At 31.6% G+C, this 23,630-nt stretch overlaps 1 protein-coding gene across 2 annotated transcripts in view; it reads left to right on the forward strand.

Annotated features, from left to right (window-relative positions):
• Positions 1-23,630, forward strand: part of LOC113523163 (C3 and PZP-like alpha-2-macroglobulin domain-containing protein 8) — a 267,491-nt gene that overhangs the window by 52,904 nt on the left and 190,957 nt on the right. The window lies entirely within an intron of this gene.

A 23,630-nucleotide genomic window follows, 5' to 3' on the forward strand; every position in this document is an offset into this window, starting at 1 on the left:
TATACTTTTCATCACGCTACGATCAATAGGAGCAGAGCGGTGAAGGGAAATGTTGGGAAAACGTGAGAAGTTACTCAATTTTTAAGCTTCCGTCGAGTGTGCAGCACTAATGGCCACTTTTTAAAATGTAAAAATGTCCACCCGTGCGACGCCGGGACGGGCCGCTAGTATGAGTATATTTTATATAATTATTGTGTATAGGTATACATTATTAACTCTTATGTTATAATTAACTATTACTCTATGTTTACCTGTTCCAATAATGAAGTACCGAGCTCGTAATTCACTGTTCACTGCAAAGGTTGACTGGTACAGAATGCTACTAGCATTAAGGCCGCTTTTGGGCTATATTTTCTTTTAGTCAATAAAGTTATTTTAATAAAAAAAAAAAATATATTATTATTGTTTTAGTGTGCCATTGAAATTTTTATTCAAAAATCATATTAACATAGTTCGAATTGCTTTGAAACATGACATGTTTAGATAATCTTACTGGAAGCGCCCTGGTAATACAAATAATTATTAAACGGCATTCAGATTGCGTACTGAACTGTTTATGCGATAATTTCACTTTGAATTGTGGTAGGTACATTTGGAAATTTATTGGCAGACAGATAACCCTTATCTGGCATTTGCGATATCGGGTTTCCGTAATGTAGCTATAAATACATGCCAAATGTTCATTGACAACTGAAGCGGAACTATAGGATCCCTCAGGATCGTATTATGTTACGCTACGTATACATAATTGTATTTGTATTGTGGTAACATAAAACAATTTAATATATCTATCTAATCAGATCTTCCACTACTGCTGTGCATTAGCCGTATTTTTAATAGAATTCTGGAGGTATATGACGTTATTATGAAACTTGGTTTTATATGAAATGAAAATACATATAATACAATGCATCTGGGTTGCTTGCTTTTACTTACTTCTAATTTAGAGTTACCAGGTGATAATTTTTACTAATGCTATAAATATGAAAGTAATTTTTTTTTTTGTTTTTTAATAACGCTATATATGTATATAACGCCTTAACGGCTTAACCAATCACTGTGAAATGAATGAAACAAAATGAAAATTGATACACCCATATTATGCGGGATGGAGAGGGATATATGCAAGTCAATAACCTAGTCAGGGGGAAAGGGATTGTTAGTAATGGAGACTAAGAATCCCATTGCTAGCAATATACCCAACCAGGTCGACCTCCTCGCGGTTCTCCCTGGAAACTATCGTGGTTAATTCCTGATGAATTCATCATGATGGGCTAACTGGCCAGTTTTCATTCTCATCTATCACCCTTCACTGGTGCTCCGCAAGCGTACCTCTTTAGCGCAGGCGGGGTTATCATACCATTTTCACTCATAAAAAAAAACCTAGTCAATAAACATATTCCGATCACGCGAAAGATGCTGCGGATAAAATATATTTCAAAACAATATACTCTGTTATGTCCATGGTACTGCTCTTGTTTATAGGTGACGGTTACCACTTTCCATCAGGTGGGTCCGTCAGATTGTTTGCTATTCTAATTTGCATAAAAAAATATACAGGTAATAATTTTGGTAAATTTAGTACTCATTATTGTTTAGATTTGATAAGATTCACACCAAATAGAAGTTTATTCTTTTTTGTACACAGTAACAAATTACTATAAAAAATTGGCTGAGAGTAAGTGTTAAAGTTTTGTTTTCGACTGCTGGTGCTGTAGTTATAAGGAAGCAGTCTATTTTGGTTAAAACATGTATTAGACGGAGGTTTACACTTTTTTCTTCGAGTGTATAACAAAATAGAGTTGCTTGTAAGAAAGTAGTCGAAGGTAGGATTACTACCTGGAAACCCTAGATTGTGGCTAATTGACAATAACCTGGACGCATTATATTTATTATATTTTAGCTCATCTTTCCTTTAAAATGTTTCATTAAAAGGCCTTATATATGCTGAAGTCAACGGTGGGATCTCAACCTATAAGTGAGTTATAAAAAAAGGTTCAGATTCGCTTGACTTTTTTGGTAACTATTTTTTGCAATTATATCGCCTAATTATTCTGAGCTGATTCCTATTAATTCACAATTCTTTTTTCAATCGATGCGATTTACTACTGCACTGGTTTCGTACTTATTTTATAACAATTGAAAATGCAATTTTTTGTACAGTATATCGTAAAAAAGAACTTTTACTTGTGTTCTAAATTCAAATATTTTGAATTGAATCCCTCTATGAAACATATTACCATTTGTTAATGTGTGTGTTGTGTATATTAACGACTAGTTTTTTTCTTTTAAACCAAATGTATTTGTACATACATATATATATACAGATAGCATGATTCCTTTGATGATCTCATCCATTGCTTCTCCGCTATCAACATTTTATCGCCCCACCATAGAGACGGTGGTCTATCGACTGATTTCTGATTATTGATTTCTAGGATAAGCATAGATATATTAAGAATAAATGAAAGGATATTTGTCTCCTTTGTTAACGCTACATCTATCAAAGATATGCCTTATATGCTTTCGAACAATAATTTTATTGGCAATCGAGGCGTAGTAAGTAAATCTGTCGGAAGAAATCCCTACGTAGACAGTCCGACCGAAATTTCTTCTACTAAGCCTATGTGTTTGGTGCAAGAAAAATCAATGAAGCGTGTTTTTAGCAGATATTTTCTTTATCTATCGAGCGCTTATATACCTAATGACAATCATTAAGAATGTATTATACAAAGGATTTCAATAATGGCAAGCTATAAAAATTTTACTAAACTATTTTTATAAAATTTCTATGATACCAATCTGGAAGTATATCTTTATAGATAACAAAAAAAGATGTTTCCAAATAGGTTTATATCTAACAGAGTTATGATATAACCTCCTTTTTTTGAAGTCGGTTGAAAATTGACTAATATGTAATATATGTATGAGCATAAACTAACCGGGTTTTAATCATTTTTTATAGCTTGTGGCATGACATTAAACTGTTTTTTAAAAAAATCCTGTCCAGATTACCTGTACCTAGTTAATGCTGGACGTTCGTCGGATTAATCACTATTGTTTTACATACATGTAATAAATCAATAGCTATACAATATTTAGAATGAATAATTATCAACAAGGTTTTAACATTGGCCGAGGCCCTTTTGTTAAAGCAGTAAACAAATCTATGAGTAAGAAACGTTTCCCTTACATCTTAGAAGAAGACGTCAGACATTGTTGTCTCTTTTTATTAATAGAGCAGTAAAAATATATCTACCCTTACATGAATCGGTCACTTGTGTAGGGAGGCTGATATTAATAAATAGACGAGTAGATAGATAACGGGATAAATGAATTTACATATAACGTTGTATCTACTTTATAAAAAATTACGATTTAAAGGTGCTTTTATACGAGGTTTGTCCGGAAAGTACGTATAAAAGTTTTTTAAAAATTTTATTTTACAATTATTCAGGTAAATCAATTTTATCCCCTTCAAAGTACTCCCCCTGTGACATAATGCACTTGTGCCAACGCCGTTTCCACTGTGAGAAGGCTCCTTGAAAGTCCTCTGGTTGTAGGTTTCTCAGCTGCCCCGTCGTAGCTTTTTTTATCTCATTTATGTCCCCCAAATGCCGCCCCCGAAGTACCAATTTGGTTTTTGGGAACAAGAAGAAGTCACACGGGGCCAAATCCGGCGAATAGGGGGGGTGTTCGGTCACCGTAATGGAATTTTTACTCAAAAACTCACGGACAACAAGAGAGGTGTGGGCAGGGGCATTGTCGTGGTGAAGAATCCAACGCCCCTCTCGCGCCAATTCTGGACGAACTCGTGCCACACGAGCTTTGAGGCGTCTGAGCACATCGACGTAGAATTTTCCATCAACTGTCTGGCCTGGAGGGACGAATTCTTGATGGACAATCCCCCGAACATCGAAAAAAACAATCAACATTGTCTCGGCCCTCTCTGAATCTTTTTAGCCACTTGTGGACGGTTGGTTCCTTCACAGCATCATCCCCATAAACTGTTCTGAGATCGGCAAAAATTTCACGGCCATTCTTGCCGAGTTTCGAGAGAAACTTGATTACGACGCGCTGCTCTTCAACGGAAGCGGGCTCCATGCCGACGGGGTTTCGTTAAGAGGTAACTTCACAGATGGCGTGACAAGCCAGTTCGCACCGCACGGCGGTCAGACCAGAACTGAAGCATTGTTAGGGACATAAGGAAGGGGTCCTGCGCTTACCTGGCCTCCCCACTCCTCTTTCTCGCATTCCAGAACACTTTTATACGAACTTTCCGGACAGACCTCGTATATTTAAATGTAGATGATATGAATTTGTATTCGAATTAATGAACATAAACAAAAAGATATTCATATTTGAAAGTGATTTCGAGTTTTAATGATAATAATGTATAATTATTAAGCAAGGTTATGTTAAATTTATTTTAATGTATATCTTATCTCTACGAAATTATGTACATTTTAGTACTTTGTTAATGTAGGTATTATATGGCGATGCTGAACTAGAGTCGTAATTCGCACTAGAGATAGAATATCATAAAATGTTACAGTCCATTACTAACTTAGAACGCTCACGTATAACCAATATTAATGTGAATTTGAAAATTTACTCTTGCATCAATAATATTTATTGTTTGTTATGAAAGTTATTACTGTACTCGATTCAATGTACATTTACGAGTATTATTTAATAAGTACGATAACCTTGTGTTTACGATATTTGTGTACACATTTACACATAATAAATTATACCATAATTAATATCATAACAACCCATTAGTGTACGAATGTTATAATCATCAACATACCTACTTTTAATCAACGATCGTAATAGTGTAGTGGTTTAATACTCTGCCTAACTTTCCGACAGTCACGAGTTCGATCCTCGCACAATACAAATCATCATCATCAGCGTCAACCGTTCATTGCTAAACATAAAGTCATAATGAAGAGTTACCACGTTTGGCAAGCGTGGTTAGATTTTTAGTGATGTTCAAAGAGGTTGCCAATCCCTTTCAAGTTAAATTACTTAAGTCGCCTCTTACGATACTTACAGGGAAGGAAGGAGTGGCTTATTCTATGTGGGAATCACACGCCGGTACAAACATTTGTGTTAAATAAAATAAATAAATAATATCTTCAGGACTATAATTCCAGAAGAGATAGGTAAGAGATTATTATTATAATTATTTGTAGGAATAACATGTTATAATTACTTTGTATAAGTCAAGTCAATACTTATAAAAATCTAATTACGTTTACGTTAAAAAATCGGAATAATAAAATCAGAAAACAAAAAGTTTTTAAACGTTTACTACCTAAATGTAAAAAAAGCAATTTAGAATTTTCAACGGAGGGACAAATTGTTACTAACGATAAAAGTATAATCAATTTGAAATTAGACGAATGGAAAAATAAATGAACAAAGGGCACTCCGGTAAATAGGGGCTTCTCCCATGTTTTGTATTAGCCCATGAATATTGACTATTGGCCGATAAAATTGGGGTCGCTGAGAAATTTCCTAGAGAAGTTATTACAAATATTGAGAATTGAAACAGGTTGTAAGAGAAATAGTACTTAAATGTATTAAGGTTTTATCTAACGTAATATATTTACTCGTACTTGCTACAAACTGTTATGTGTGTCTGAGATGTATGAATATATCATGTCACGTCATGTCATGTCATGTCAAACATCTTGACATGTGTTTTTAATAAAATAACAGTGATTAAAACAAATAATTGGCTAGAATAATAAGATTTTTACGTTGATGTATCATATATATATATATATATATATATATATAAATATTTTTTTTTTTTTTTTTTCATTAATTACGATAATTTGCAGATTCACCTTGTGGCCCATAGAATGAGACCCTCTTTCCTTTCCCGTGGGTGTCGTAGGAAGCGACTAATGGAACTAAATGGTCGAGGAATGGGTAGCATAAAGATAAAACAACACCAAAAATCTAACTGCGCTTGCCAATTCGACTTGCCAAACATGGTAATTACAGGTGAATCCTTATGTGGGATGCGCTTATGTGGGAGACTTGTGTTTAGTAGTGGACACTCAGTAACTGATATGAACTATAGTTTGTTTTTTTTTATATATTACATAGTTAAAAATAGTTTTTTTTTTGCGCTCGCTTAGTACTACATAGGTTATCTTATCTTATACTCGCATATGGGGTCAGCTAAACTGTTGCACGTCGACCCATTGAGATCTTTTGTGCTTCCCCCTGCCTTATACCATCATTTCATAGATCCTTTGTGTTACTACATAGGTTACTCTAGATTTGTAGATTATCGAATTTTTAGATCATGCTTTAAGTCAGTTGTTATATTGTGTATATATTATATTGTATGAACGTTAATGAGCAGATATATTGATCCAAATATTATTTCAAGCTAATTTCAACCTTACCCCTTTGCATTTAGAATAATGTAAAGGATTGAGTCGTAAATATATATTTGTTAACATAAGAGCCACCGATATAAAAGATTTACAAGGGTCGATTCTAGACCCTTTTAACAAGAGCTTTTGAAATACATCCAACGACTGAGTGTTGTTATAGATCGATGCAATATAAATATATAATGTGATTTATTATAGCGTTCAGAGTAGAGCTGAAAGAATGCGAGTTCTTTGAAAGAAAAGGGTCAGTGTACTCATAAAATCGAGAAAGGGCGCTTTAGGTGGTAATGGTCTATAAAAAATGTTAAATGTAAATGATAATACAAAAATATATAATATGAGAAGCGGCAGGTATCCGACAAATCTTAGACCGACCTCATGAATTATCAGGATCATAACAAGTTGTATACTTAGCTAATGCCTAAAGATCTTTAATAGAATTTCTTGAATTGTAATGTGAAATTTTTAAAATGAGAATTATTTATTTAGTGTGAATACAATGAATTTTTATGATAGATAAATTAACACAACAAATACATGTAAAAAATCCACCCTAAACATTGTAACAAAAAAACACTTGAATAAAGCGTCGGTGTTTTTTGACAATGAACTCTTTTACGTTTCGGGTTAAGGCTAAAATAGCATGAAAGATACTTGACGATATCTTGACATTGGCAGCAGTCTCCCCCATTTCTGAATTATGGATAAGAATATACGAAAGGTGCCCCGGAACCTCGCCCAGTATCATCGTCGGCTGTCAAACCTTTATGAGCCCTTCGGAAATGAATTTCTTTCCTGGAGATTAATTTGATGTTATTATTTCATATAACAAGCCAATCTTTGAGAGACTACGATATTCTTTTCATTTTGTGGACGATTTTTAAAGCTCCTTTATTGTCTTTGTATTCAATACTAAGACGTTGAATAGCATCAGGCTCCAGGACCTCATTATTTTTGACGTTCCTTTTATAATATCTTTATTGTCTTTCTTTAAAGTGAGCTTTGAATTTGTTATAAAAAAATTCCGGAAATTCAGAAAGTTTAACATAAAATATACACTTACTAATATACTTATTGTAAATGTAATTGTATTCAAATTTATTACCAATTCTGTAAGTCAACAAAAAATCTACCTCGAATCATTAAAATTGAAAGTTCAACCCTGATCTACTATTAGAATAATAATATTCCATTAATTGTTGTTGTATAATTAAATTATTTTTTAATATTTCTGTCTCTTATAAACGTTTAATTGTACCGACAATGAATTCCTCGCTTGACATAAATTTGATTGCTAGAGAACGCCTTTAGGTGTTTTGTCATTTATATATTTCTATGTTACGTTGCGTACATAAATAAATAGTATATGAAATAATAATAACATATGAAAGTTAAATAAATGAATTATTAATTATTTATTGTAAATAATAGAATAATTTATTGTAGGTATCCCTCCCTATAATATATTTATTTATTTCAAGATTTCTATTTATGGTAAAAGGTATTTATTTTTTCCAATTCATTTATTCGAGAAGATAAAAAGTTTCAAAAATATGTTACAAGTGACAGTAGAATAGAAGTTAAAAATTATGCTTTTTTATGCTTTAAAATGCAGCTTTAGTTTTTAATTAAAAATAACTAGTTTTGACACTAGGTTTTGTCATCTAGTGATATCGACTCAAACAAAAAACATTCAGAAAAAAAAAATTTGTTGAAAATTTTGTAACAAAAAGATATTAGCAGTCATTAAAAATCAATTACAAATTTTTAACTGGACAAACGAATATAATAAATCAAGTGAGTTACATAAAACCTCATAAAATGTAGACATAAAAAGCGTTAAACATAACACGGTGACAGTCGATAAAAAGGCTGCTGAAATCAATAAAAAGGCTATCAAAACAGGAATATCTCACATGGCATCTATTTAAAACAAGTCCCAACAAAAATATTCCAGTCACGTGTACAACAAAGCGTCAACTTCAGAAGCGTCCCCTCAATTCGAACTGCTAATGAAGTTACGGGCACTGTTGAAGCGGACGCGTTTGAAATAAGTAAGCCGAAATTGCAAGGATTTGACGATTCTAATATTTAAAAACTTTGATGTTCACTGCAAATAATTTAAAGTTTTTTGAGTAAATTTTAAAATAAGATTGAATACTATTGATGGAAATTTGGAGCTGTTTATTATAATGAACATACTAGCTTATTGCTCGCTATGACAAAGATCAGTTTTAGATGGAGTATCAAAATAAGACATAGATGTGGAATTGGATCTTCGGAAAAACTGCAAAAATCGTTTCCAATTTGGTGCAGCAATTTTTGTGCGATGCAGAAGTAATACAAACGGATAGACAGATCAAATTTCGAAAACAATTTTTTAGCATCTATTAATCAAATTTTCTTAAATATCTTCATGTACATACACCATTTATGTAATAAGAGGAATAAAATCCAAAACAATGTTTTTCAGTAACTTTGTCTGTCTGTTTGCTTGTTCTGGTATCACATAAAAAGAAGCTACCACACGTTAGATGCGGTTTTCACAGTATTGTTCCTGAGGGTGTTACTTAAAATCTGGTTTATTATTTTATCTTCATATATCTGTAAGTGATTTTCCTACTTCTAAAATCCATACGTACGAAAAACAATCGAACAGCAAGTTGGTATTATGAATTTTAGAAATAAGTAGGTACATATTTTAGATATTTCTCAAATAACATTTTCGTCTTCAAATATGAATTTGTGAAAACGCCCAAAAATAATATCAGTGTCATGATCATTACATTGGCGTGCTCGAGATAATTCACCGATGGCGCCATTGCTCAGAAAGTAATCTGGAATTTTCTTTTTCCTTTTAATGAAATCCTCGGATTCCGGAATTTTTGGGTGAATACTTCTCGGTCCCTTGAGACTGTTTTTAATTAAAGAATTAACAGTTGCATCATTTGTCAGAGTAGCTGAATTGTTTTGAAGTTTTAAACGAAATATTCATAAGGAAGTTGTTACAGTCACTGCGATCTAAATAAAGTTTATACGTTCTCATAGGTTTTAGGAGGGTTTCACATTATGAAGTTGTGTACTCAACATGTATGGCCTGTTATGAAACGCGAAAGCTAACGTTCTTGTATTTTTTTATCTCGATTTTAACATCTAACTTTGGCTATAAACTTTTTACGGGTACAACCCGTATTTTCTCCTTTGAAACACTTTTATCGTTCTTCTCTTGTTGAATGAGAATCGTAAACTACGAATGGGTTTTAAGACGGACACCTTTTTGAAGTTAAAATCGAAAACAGTTTACAATGAGTAGGTATGGATTATTTATATTAGTTTTTTCTTACCGAGTATAGTTTTTGATAATGATATTGCATATACAATAAGAGATTGTATTTCACAAAAAAATAAACTGATTCCATTTGACTGACTTTACTGATATGTTGTAAAATCAGTTATTTTAATTTTTAAATTATACGATTAAACCACACGATTTTGAAAACAAATCTACATAACCAATCTATAAGTATATCCTCCATTCTGTAAGTATATTTAATAAAAAAGAAAACAACTACAACTAAACAAACAACCGAATTGAGATTAGTAAATCGTTGAAAATAGTAGAAAAAGAAGAGAATCCGCTAAATTGAGAGGTTTGTTACGAAAACCAACCGGTCACATTGAAGTGTTTTTCCAAACATTAAAAAAATCTATTCCAAGCTTAATCTTGTCAATATGGATTTGTTCATCGACTGAAAAATTTAAATTCAGCTTGATATTGCTCCGGCTCCGGGATAACCAAAAAGAATATCCGCGTTTCATTGTGCTATCGGATAAAGTTAGATTCACCTTTCGAAATACTCGTATTCATTTCACGAATATGAACCTTAACCACTGAAGATAAAGCTTTTTGTATAAATGTTAATGTATGAAAATGTAACGAGAGTTGTTAGATGTATCTAAATTTATTATAAGCCTTCAAGTACTGTTTTATGTAAGTAAGAAAATGTGCTCGATTTGTGATTTCGCTGTATGTATAAATGACAAATACGTACGGAGTTATATAAGTATATAACTGGGTATGTATTTATAATATTCAATATTTAATTAGATGAATGAGAAAGGTATTTTTTTTTATTGAGGATCGTCATCATATCAGCTGTTTACTGCTGAACATAGGCCGCCTTTAAAAGGGGATTTTGCCAATAGTTACCATACTTGGCAAACATATTTGCAAACGCAGTTAGGCTTTGGTAATATTTTAAGAGAGACGCTACTGCCTATACCTCGATCATCAAGTTCCCTTGATTGCTTCTTATGACACCCACGGGAAAGGAAGGGCTGGCTTATTCTATACCGGGATCACACAGAACATTTTTTTTGAGGATGTGAATGTGGAAAACAAAAAGAGGCTTCTGAGTTTACCTTCGTAAATTTATCTACTAAGTTGATACAGAAATGCTTCGTTAGACAATGAAATTGAAATCGAAATAATTAGAGATCGTACATTTATTGTAATACTAACGACATGTCCCGGCTCCGCATGGATGCAATGTAGAAACTAATGTGGTATCAGTCTGGAGTGGAGCAATAATATTATTGCTATTGTATCCGTCTAAATTGCTTACCAAACTTCATATAATTGGAACAAAATTTTTTACACATTAATTTCAAAGCTTTCCGTATACTCTAGCCATATACTTTGCTGATTTTTGTAGTCTTAATAAAGCGGAAAAAATCCATTATTCATTACTTTGTTGTATTTCTAAAGAATAAGACGGCATTTTCGACGATAGCTCTCAGTCGGCTTGATTTCTTTCGACATCTTGAACAAATTAACACAGAACAATATTAAACTATACGGATAAACGTTTCGATTGAAACACTACCTATTGATATATATCTATCTCTCGATGAAATCATAAAATAAGATAAAAAATCTATGCTTTCAGCAAAAAAGGAAAGGAGAGAATACACGATGAAAAGTACAAGTAATAATTGTCGCCTATAAACATTTATAATGACGTGAAAATGTATTTTGTTTTTTTATTATTTTAATTATATTTAGTGCTGAACATAGGCCTTCTTTTAAGGATAGTTTTACCAGAAGTTGTCATGCTTGGCAGGCGGATTGCAACCGCTTTTGGTAAGTAAGGTAAGGTTTTGGTAATGTTTTCAGAAAGACGCTGCTGCCCATGTCTCAACTATTAAATTTCCTTAGTCTGCTCTTACCATACCTTCAGAAAAGCAAGAGATGACCCAGTCTATGTCACATTTACAGCGGTAAAATACTTAGTACAGTGCTTTGCCCAAATTATTAACATACTCAATGTGTTAACATTTTTGAGACCTTTATTACCCTCTAATTTCATTACCATATCTGACCCTTCAAACCATAACCATAAGAATAATCTTTTGCCATAATATAGATATAAAAACAAAGCTACTTAGATGTAGAAACTGATATGAGACGAAGGTAATATTACACACGTAAATAAATTCCCCAAAGTCTCTCTGGCGTTTCTATGTTTTTCTCTAAAAAATTGAGCACATTCTAAACGTTTGACGCCGAAACAAATCGTAATTTTAAACGATTATGATATCACTTTAGTAATTTTTTCTTATTATTATGAAACAAGACCTATTTCCCTGGTCCTCGTTTATAACCAGTTACTTAATTTGCTTATCTTCAACGAACAAGCAGCGAATACAGTGCCGCTATTAGCCTCGTTCTCTCTCAAATTGGGCTTAATCCTTAATTTTCTCATTAATTAAAAAAAGTGTTTTAATTATAATAAAATCTAATTTAGTGCTCAATTTTTACCGCTGTTTAATTAGCACCTGATTACGGCAATTTTATTATCTTGCTCTAAAATTTTCCAATAAATTTTAACATTAATAGGTTAGGAGCGTATAATAAAAGGGGGTGGGAGTTTGGCGGTGGCGCCTTTAATCAGACCGGCTCCCCCTGGGGTGAATACGGATGCATAATTCATAATACACAGTTAGAATCACCAATCACCATTCACTTACGCTTGTGATAATGTCATGGATGGTATGAATAAAATGATTTTCGCGAATATAATGCGATTGTTTTCCTGTCTCGGTTGGCGCGAGAGAGAATTTTCGCTTCCATTATGTTTCTATACGGTTGATGACTACGTACATTGGTTATTTTTAGATATGAAACAATTATGAGGTTCCATTTATCCATAGTCATTAGAGCTATTATTTGGCAAAATATGAAGTATAAATATTCTCAGGACTGTAATCTCTGATGTGGTGGTTAGAGATATTTGTTATTATCATTGTAATAATAGTAACTTTTAAATTTGTATTTGAATCCAACGTAAAAAGGGCATGACTATCGCCATTTCTCGAGTTATTTGTTGACATTTTCCTGAAATTAAAGGAAAGTTAGCCGGGAAATTCAATTGTCACAATAATTTTTGTTGTTATTGAGATTTCAACTCACGATCTTTAAAGTCTATGAAGTCAGGGTTGTCTATTATTATTACGCCAGGATGAAAAATGTTTACTTGAAACTAGTTTTTAATAGACAAAATAAGTGTTTTATGTGTGGCTATATATTCTTCCAAGTTGCATAAAATATATATATATATATATATATATATATATATATATATATATATATATATATATATATGATCTGTTTATTAGTTTATAAAATTTTTCTGAAATCTGCTCAACCTTTTAGACGTGATAGAGTAAGAAACACCCATATCTAGTTTTTAATATTGTAGATTTGGTATTATTTTCTTTATCAGTACTCCAGTTGTACACCTGTGCGAAGTCGGGGCGGATAGCGAGTTTATAATATGAGCAAAGATGAGAGACATGAACATCGAAGCACAAATGGAAGTATGTCGAATAAATAAATGGCATTTTGCGGTTACCGCTTAGATCAAAGGCTAAATACTCCAGAGCTCTGCAAATTGGCATTCTCTATTTTGTATCTCATATAACATATAACGGAATGTGATATCCAGCGAAATGGATTCAAGTCTGTATCTTATATAGATTTTCCGTTAATTTCCTGTCAATATTAATTGCTGCTACCTACTTAGATGTACTATACAAGTGTACAATTTAGAAGTGGATGGATGTGGGTATTTGAAAAAGGAATCAAACTTCTGTTTTAACAATATTTGTATGGTACTGAAATATTGAAACATACATGCATCCTTTTCTCACGGGTGTCGTAAGGGGCGACTAAGAAAACTTAATTGCAAAGAGATGGGCAGCAGCGTCCCTCTTAAAACATCATCAAAATCTAACTGAGGTTACCAATTCGATTGAAAAGCGTGGCAGCTATAAAACCCTCTTTTGGGGAAAGGGATTGTTAGTATTGGGGATCTAATAACCCGATAGCTAGCAATATACCCTATCAGGTCGCCCTCCACGCGGTTCCCCCTGGAAACAATCTTGATTAATTCTTTATGAATTCGTCACTATGGGCCAAATGACCTGTTTCATCATCATCTATCATCCCCCACTAATACCCTGCCGTGTATGCTGACAGCGTGTAAAAAAACGTACAGTTACTGTTTTTTCATTCCCAGCTATCATCCTTTACTAGTGCCCTGCGTATACACAGGTGCATTAGCACAGGTGAGGTTACTATTCCATTATTATACATAAAAAAACATAGCCACAAAAAGAAAAACAGGTGAATTAAGAATCATTTGAAAATTTCTTAAATATAAAAATTAAGAAATTATGTCACTAAGCGAATAGTGCTATTATCACAATTACATTAAAACATATTTTCGTTTGTGTTGCTTGCAGTTTGCAGTTTGACGATAGCGTATAAAATATTTAGCAATTATACATTATACAAACGTTGTTAAACTGAGTCCGGAACAAATTTGCTGATGTAAAGCTGGGTTTAATGTTATCTGCGGCTTTCACAGCAATTACATGTATGTTACGGCTTGTGAGTTTGAGCTATACATTAATTTCAACCGTATGCGACTACTTTGAAGTTTAAAATTGAATTTTAATCGCTATGTGTGTATTGAGGTCGTAATGAATTTTTGATATCTAATTATGTTATTGTTGTATATTGTGATCTAACGAATCTATATAAATAAATGTCTATAGCCAAATGTTTGTGAGCGTATATATATATATATATATATATATATATATATATATATGTGATATATAATATGATAAGTGGGATACTACGTAATACTAACTTTCCAAGTATATGATATATTCTTTAGCAATATAAAGGTTGTAAACCTTTTGGTAATAACCATTTATATTGATAGAAATGATTAATAAAATGGCCTTTATTTATTAATAGAAATGCAACATGTTCTTACAGTTCATTTATTTTAGATATACTATTAAATCATATATTTACTTAATTTACTTTGTATATGACATATAACAAATATTATAACATAAATACTCAACTTCTGTTAATCCATTCACACTTATTTAACTATAACTTCTTCAGGACTTTCATCAACAATAATTGTGATATATTTTATATAATGACCACGTGGTTCACTATACTTGTTCACTCTTGATACGTTAGGGAGCTCCGCTCTGTTCAACGGTTGGACAAGAAGTGTCTCCCCACCCAAATGACAATCTTTTATACCTACACGGCCGAATTCGAATAAACAAGTCAGTGAGACCACGTGTTCTTACAATTTCATTACTTTTTATTTAAGTATCATGATAATAAATAATTATAAAATCTATTAAAATATAAATTAGTGTTCTATATACATTATAAGAATAATTTATTACAAAATTCGGTATAATAACAATTTTAATACTTTATTATATTTCAAGTAGTTACTTTGATTTTTATTAATATATGTAGGTACACATTTTGACACAAAATGTTTAAGAATATTAATATAATTAAAAATCAATATCTAACAAGCGCATAAATTTAGAATGGTTGCATCCATTTAGTTATTCGTCTTTTTGTTGTGATTGTCAGGCTAAGGTTTATATGAAAGGAAATAGTTAAAAAATCGGTACGGAAAGTGAAATTTTCTTCATTAGCACATCCGTGCGAAGTCAGAGCGGACAACTTGTATGTATATATTATTATTTTCTCCTTACCTTATATGATACGTGTTACTATGAAATTATGCAATCACTGCACTACTAAGGCCGTTAATTAGAACATTTTATTATATTTATTCAAAATACAAACAAACAAAAAATCGAAATATGAACAAAATTAACAAGTAACGAAAACAAAGGCATAAATATTTACATATAACTTTTGTATTTTAAAGTCTTTCAGAATATTTAACTTCATTTAACTTAATACTTGTATTTTCTTGTTTCAGGTAAACATATACTTCTACAAAAGCCTTATTTTCCTGAATTTCAGTGGGCGTTAGTATAAATTCCATTATGCTGTACAATTGTATTATATATACATTTATAATGTACTAACAATAGGTCGTCCAGCAAACGTTTTCTCGCCTGCCACTACTTACCGGGTTTAAACGGACGAAGTTGGTAAGCCATACTGTATTTGTTACTGAATATTATAATAATATTTTTATTTTATATTGAATAAAATATAGTCATATATATATTACTACTCTCCCGGCTACCTCTTTCTTTTCCGTAAGTGTCGTAACAAGCGACTAAGGGAGCTTAATGGCCAAGGAATGGGCTATTATGACCAAAGCCTAAATTCGATTGCCCATCCGTTTGTCAAGCGTTTCAACTATTGGCAAAATTCTCCTTACTGGGAAGGTTTTTTTTTTCTTTTTTATGCAATTTAGAATGGCAAACAAGTTGATGGCCCACCTGATGGAAAGTGGTAAACGTCGCCTACAGACATGAGCAGTACCATGGACATAACAGAGTATACTGTTTCGCCCATGATACTCCACATACGTTGCCATTCTTGAGGACTCTGGTGTTATTTCTCTGTACCCTGTAAATTCACGCCATATTCCACCCTTCAAACCGAAACACAGCCAAGCAAATACAACTGCTTCACGGTAGAAACATGAGTGAGACAGAGGTGTCCAAGCAAACGACTTTTGTACAAAGTCTCCCTCTGATAATTCAGCAGAGGACAGTTAATGGGTGATTTAATAATATTAGCACCCATCTTAGACAAAATAGTTTATGCAGCTTATGCTTATGACAGGATTGACAGATATAATTCTTGATTTTACCTAAATGTCAAATATATTTATTTTTCAAATAAATACGACTTCCTTATTTTTATCCAATCACAAATATATTGGCTTTTGCTATTTTTTGCCTTACAAAGATGGAGCAAACCATGAATAAAATACTTTTCTATTTTTTTTCTTTTCTTACTCTCTATTTTTCTATTTTCATTTAATTTTTCTCCAAAAATTTTATTACATTAAAATTTCATGCCATTTTTTTTTTATTTTTGCCAAAAATTGCGAAAAAATTCTCAATCTGACAAGGTTGGCTTATAAAAATACCTAGAAAGTATTACTGTTACATTATATTTCACATATCTGGTATTATGTGAAATATACACCTCTGTTCCTTAGTGGTGGCGGTTGACTTGTGTAAACTAGGTTCCGGATTTGTATCCGGTTGGGCCAATTTAGAAATGAATTCTCTCGATGTTTTTTGCTTAGTTTCTCGTGATATAAGACATTTTATATCATATATATATATATATATATATATTTCTATATGACTTCAATTGCGGCAAAACTAGTTATTTTCTTTCAGGTAAAAAAAAGGAATTTTCCAAATCGGTTTATACCTGACGGCATATAATCGAATTGAGAATCTTATTCTTTTTAAGGGCAATAAATAATAAGTAATGAACCATATTAATAATTTGTTATCTCGCATTCCGAAGGTCAAATATAATTCATTAACTGACGTATTCTACAATATTTACATAATTTACTCTACCATCTTTTTCTTTTGACATCTAATAAAAATGAGTCTTACGCATTCCCCTCATAAACAGATCCATTGGGACCGAAAACTATTCTATGAATCTTACTCTAACTTATTCAGACGCGAAATTGGGGTAGACGAAGCAGTATGGATATAATATCGAATGTTCGAGATCAGTGAATCTCTGTGACCTTCTGATATTAATAAGAACCTTGGGAAATAAAATATTTATACACTTAGAGGTAGGTATAGTTTGTATTTAATAAAAAAAAATCTAGTGCGAACAATTTATTCTAAGAATATTTCGATAAAATAATGGTTTAATCATACGTGTATTTATTTTTAAATAGTTTTTACCCGCAATTTCGTCCACTTTTGCGGGATAATCTTCATTGATCGATATAAAAAGTCTGTTTACTTTGCCTACTTAATGTTACGTATATGGTAAATTTTATTAGGATCGGTAACAAATAAACAAACTCGTTTTCATATTCCACCTTTGTATGATGCAGTAATGGGTACGTCGTTTTGCGTAAATGAGATCACGGGTTCTTTCTTTTTTATACGACTTAGAATGGCAAATAAGCTGACGGCCCACCTGATGGAACGTGACAACCGTCGCCTATAGACATGAGCAGTACCACGGATATAACAGAGTATACTGTTTCGCCCACGATACCCCCCATGCGTTGCCATTCCTGAGAACTCAGATGTTATTACTCTGTACCCTGTAAATTCACGCCATATCCCACCCTTCAAACCGAAATACAGCCACGGAAATACAACTGCTTCACGGTAGAAACACGAATGGGGCAGAGGTACTCAAGCAATCGACTTTTGTACAAAGTCTCCCTCTGGTAAATTCAATTGCCATTCATGCCAGTTTGGAAAGTAAACTTAGGTCTAGGTATTCTGGATAGCGTATTCAGATGTTTATAGGACAAGGTATCCTAGATTGAGGATTGCAGTAACAATGTGAGTAATAAATTACTTAATTAAATATTTTAATTTCAATATGAATTTAAATATAATATACTCGTAAAGGTACTTCAGTTTTATATTGCTATAATTAATCTACCCGAATAAAGTTAGAAATAGGAAAATAAATATTTATTTTCTTATTTATTACTACTATTTTATGGTACAAGCAGTAAAACCGGGTATATTGTAAAAGTAAGCAAGTTTCAAATCCAAATGAAACGAACTCCACTGAGATAATAAAAATCTTGAGGATAATGAATAAAAATAAAACGAATAGGTGCTCCAAATTTCAACAAGTAAATAACTATCAGGGTACTTGTAACGGAATTTGTATTTTTAAAGTAAATTTAAATCCCTACTAACACAGTTAAGTGCTTTATAGATTTACCTTTATGGAAAGAATAATCCTTAATATAATGGCAATTTGGTATTCTCTTCTACAGTGAACATCAAAGCCAATCCCTAAATGGGAAGCTTCTAGAAGAGCATTTAATTCTATTAGAAATATAACGGAAAAATATACGGACGTGTTGGTCTACACGATAAAAGGAAAGCCCCTAAGAAAATAATATAAAATATAAATTCTTAAAAGCGTACGGCGTTTGGCAATTTTCTTAAGCGCTTTATCACGTTCGGATAACAAATCCGGAGTGGTACGTACGGTTTGCACCGCGTTTTACATTTTAAATAAAGTACCAATCGGCTGATCACACCTCTGAGAATGGCTCGGAAGCAAGATCCTATTTGTATAGCGATTGAAATATTTTCAAGGAAGCGTTTTATTGCTCTCTCTTTCTCTCTCTCTCTATTATTGTTTTTGAAGTATTCCCAGTTATCGTTTTCAGTAATCTCATTTCTAATTTATCTTTTTGCTTGCTACATCGTGCGCGAGTATTTCACAAGTAGGAATAACAAGAAACCGGCCAGTTCTGGATGGTGTATCAAGATAAAACATACAGACGAAATATCTAACAATATTGTAATTACTTTATCTTTTAAGTTGTGTCTATATGTGGGGATACTTTAAAAAAAAATTAAATATCCCCATGTATAGATACAGCTTAATTACAATTTTATTATATAAGTAAAATAATGCTAACGTACTGGCTGCTTTTAATACCATTTATGTTTTAGATACAAATAATTATATTTTATTTAAATTTGGAATATTATAGGCATTGTCCTTAATCTATATAAAATATTGTATTAAATAAAGAACAGAAGAGAAATATTTTTATCCTAAACGTAATGTCACAGGTACTGCCTATTCTTAACCTATGTTAAATTTACTTTGTTATTTGCTTTGAGATCCAATTATCATATTTTATTGCAGCGAATGTTAATTTATATCAGATTAAAGTTACTTCATTTTATTTAATGAATATATTTAGATTTATTACTTATTATTACTATTACATAATAATATTGTACATAATTTTCTTTATTAAACTTTGCTATTTAATTTATTTTGCAACAATATTAGATAAAGGATATTGATTTCTGTTGTTTTAGGTTTACATTATTGAATATTAATTATAGTAGATACAGAATTCATTGATGACTATCCGATTACACAGAATATTCAAATTACATGTTGTTAACAAAATAATTTTAACAAGAAGAAATTGTTTTATTAAATTCAGCCATCCAATTAATAATGAACCTATAATGTACGAGTATCATTAATAGGGATAGACATCACCCATTAAAATGAGAATATAAGGCTTAATGTAAGGTTTTATTTTTAATTTAACTCGTTTTCAATTATAAATGCAAAATTGCGATAATTTATTATTTTATTTTATTATGAATGCATATTTTTTTTAATAATATATCATCTATATTAAACTCATCTGTATGTATATATATATACGTACAGATGATAATGTTTCTTACATTTCGTTATTCACATTTTATTAAAAATTTTGAATTTAGAACGTGCAATTCTGTGTTTATATGTAATAGTAGTAGTATCAATTTATCCATAATGGGAAAGGCAAAGGAACTAAGCCATACAGGCAGATGTTTAAGTTTATATGTGAGTTTTGTTCGGCAACAGTTTATGCTTTATGAAGAAAAGAGAAAATAAGCTATTTATAATGAATTAATAAATAAGCAATAATAATAAGACACTATTATGTGAATCCTTTTGACCATAATGAGAATTGTAAAAATCGTTTTAAAATTGTTGTAATAAATTCAGACGAGTTGAAACCTTCTCTTTTTGGCAGTCATTTGAAAATATTTCAATGTATACGATTTTTCTTTTCATTTTAATTGGAAGACAAAGCGGGATCTGTGGAGCTCAATGTTTATTGTTTCATTAAAAGCATTTCATCGACCCTCGTAAAATGTTCCTTTAATAGCCTGTTACGTGGTTCCTTGTTCGATTTCTTTGATGAAGGTATTCGGTGCATGAACCGTGGATTCTTTAATTTGTGCTCAAATACATTTTTAAGACGTCATGATACTCAATTTTACGGCGTATTGTACACACTTTGTACTTGCGTAAAATTAATTTAAATCCAATATTTTAAGTTCAGATTCATATCTAATATTAATTCAAATGTATTTTTAGATATGTTGTATTATCATTATAATCGGTTGAGTGGTATTGAAGATTAGCGTGACCGAACATTGTGATACGGGATTAGTATTGTAATACTCGTTATACAAGTTACACAAAGCTATAATATAAAAGTGTACCGAAATAAAATCTGCCGGAAGCAAAACCTCTTAAATACAAACCACTTTATCCACTTCCAATATATTTGCGAACACGTTGGTTGGGTGGTATTGTTTTAGAATTTCCTACAATACGAGAAACTAGCGATGTCTCGCAAGGGACAACGATAAATATGTATGGATTGGGACGAAACGCCACCTGGGACGTCGTAATTGCTTCCCAAACCCAAATTATACACGTTTATGTTTTTCCTCCTTATTCGTCCTTGTCTAAAATGTATGTGTTTATATTTACTTTCTCCACTGAATATATAATGTTTAAAAATATGAAGAAGGCTTTTAGAATTGATCAAAACTAAAAGTTAAGAAGAGATAATACATACTCATATTTCTTTATTAATTAATGCAACAGTTTTCGTCACATAATGACAAGTCAATATATACATTATGATTTCCAAATTTATAAAAATAAATAATAATAATGTTAACGATGATGAATAACAATATTTGAAATATAAAATAAAAATAATATTGTAATTTAATTGCAATACAATTACATGTCAATAACGATTACAAGTTTTAAAATTGAAAATGCCAGACTTATTTTAATTAAAAATAAATAAATATAACATGTAATTGTTTTGTAATTAATTTATAATATCATTTTATTTTATATTTCAAATATTGTTATTTATCATCATCATCATTATTATTATTTTTTTTATTTTGTATAATAACAATATTTGAAATATAAAATAAAAATAACATTACGAGTATGAGTTAATTACAATATAATTACGTGTCAATAATGATAAGAAGTTTTAAAACTAAATATGCCACACTTATTATAATTAAAAATAAATAAATAAAACATGTCGCAATTTAATATTAACGATCGCAGCGCGCTTCATCGAGGTTACCCAAGTGACCCAAGAGCTGGTATACCTTGCGCAAAAGATAAGATTTAGCAATCCAAAGAGGTAATGCTGCCAGTGTCTGGGATATACTGCCTTGATATGGTGCGTTTGGAGACTACTTATAATTAATTGTTAGTGTTCTTATTTCAAAAATTGTATAAATTTAAATTATTGTATGTATATTTACTTATACTTATTAATATTGGCATTTAGAAATTCGGTTACGTTATAAAAAGGATGTCTTTATTTTTAAATTTATTTCTTGGCAATTGTGTTATTGTTTTGGGTAACTTATTTTTATTTTTAGATAAATACATTGTTTCATAGTTAATTGAAATTAGTTTTTATTCGGGACTTCAGATGTTCACTGAACTGGAATAGTAGCCTATGTCCTTCTCCATCTTTTATAATACGTGTAAATTTAATTATTAGTTAAGCCGTTAATGCGCTAAGAGGTAACCAATAAACTCATTTTCACTTTTCAAATATCAGCAAGGAGGAAGAATATAAGTTATAATTATTTAAGAACAATCAATTTATTATATCTCTCTTTACTACTACTTTACTACTCTACTCTCTATTGCAACACTCTCTTTTTACATCTTTCTCTATCATTTACAATATTAAGTTTTCACCATCTTCATGAGTACCTCTAACCTACACGTTTCTTCTGCCGAGCATCCGAGTTTCGGTTTGAATGAAGACAGTAATGATTTGATATGACAGCGAAATTTTATTGTTTTATGTAACATATTATAAAGCATGTTTCATAAACATAAAACGAGACTCTAATTAAATAAACGATAAGCATATTCCTTTTTTTAAAAGGTGTGCGAGTGATTATTGGTGGCAGTAGTCACTTACCATTAGGTGATCCGCATGCTCGTTTACCCCATGTATTATAGAAAAGTCCTAGATAAGTGGCAGACAATACTATTGTAGGAGTCAGCATGACTAGCGATGGCTAGTGGCATGAGTTGGAATGAGACATCGGACATTGTTGTCTCATTCTGCCTCATGGTCTTGATAGCTATAACAATTCCATTAATAGAATCGCTTGCCACTTGTCCAAAGGGTCAGGTCAGATTGGTGGCTAATAGAGAATTATTATAAGGCCTTTACTAATAGAAGAAAGTGCTTAATATCAAGTATTGGTAGACGTATACTTACTGACCATAGATGAGTCAAATTAAACAATTCCAGTTAACTGACCACTTACACGGGATCATTTTAATAAACCGACACCGAATATTTCTCACTACATTATTACGTTAGGTCGGTAATAACTACGCTCCATAAGCTTTCGGACGATGCGCGGATGTCGAATAAGCAGAAATTCGGTCCAATTTCCCGCGCTGTCATATTTATTGGTCCTTCGCCGGCTCGTTCGGAAATGCTGAGTGAGATTCGATCGTAAACCTGTGGTACTCCGGTTGAATTATGCTCACTTCACATATAATTTTGTACTTGAAATTTGGTGCGATAGAAACCTTTTGATTTTTAGGGTTACACTTCTGATTTGATTTACCTGAGAGAAATTTTGACAAAAACTATTACAGTCTTATTCATCAAAAATTTTAATGTAGGTTTTTAAAGAGTTTTTTAGCCAAAACGTCAAATAACATTACTGAATGCTTATAATAGATTGTTATTCATAAACACTCAAGCATCTCTCAATAACTAAAATAAGTTTATTGGGGGATTTACGTTATTATGT

The sequence above is a fragment of the Galleria mellonella genome, unplaced genomic scaffold (assembly GCF_026898425.1).
Source record: "Galleria mellonella isolate WM207_F2 unplaced genomic scaffold, CSIRO_AGI_GalMel_v1 utg44, whole genome shotgun sequence".
NCBI classification, from domain to species: Eukaryota; Metazoa; Arthropoda; class Insecta; order Lepidoptera; family Pyralidae; genus Galleria; species Galleria mellonella.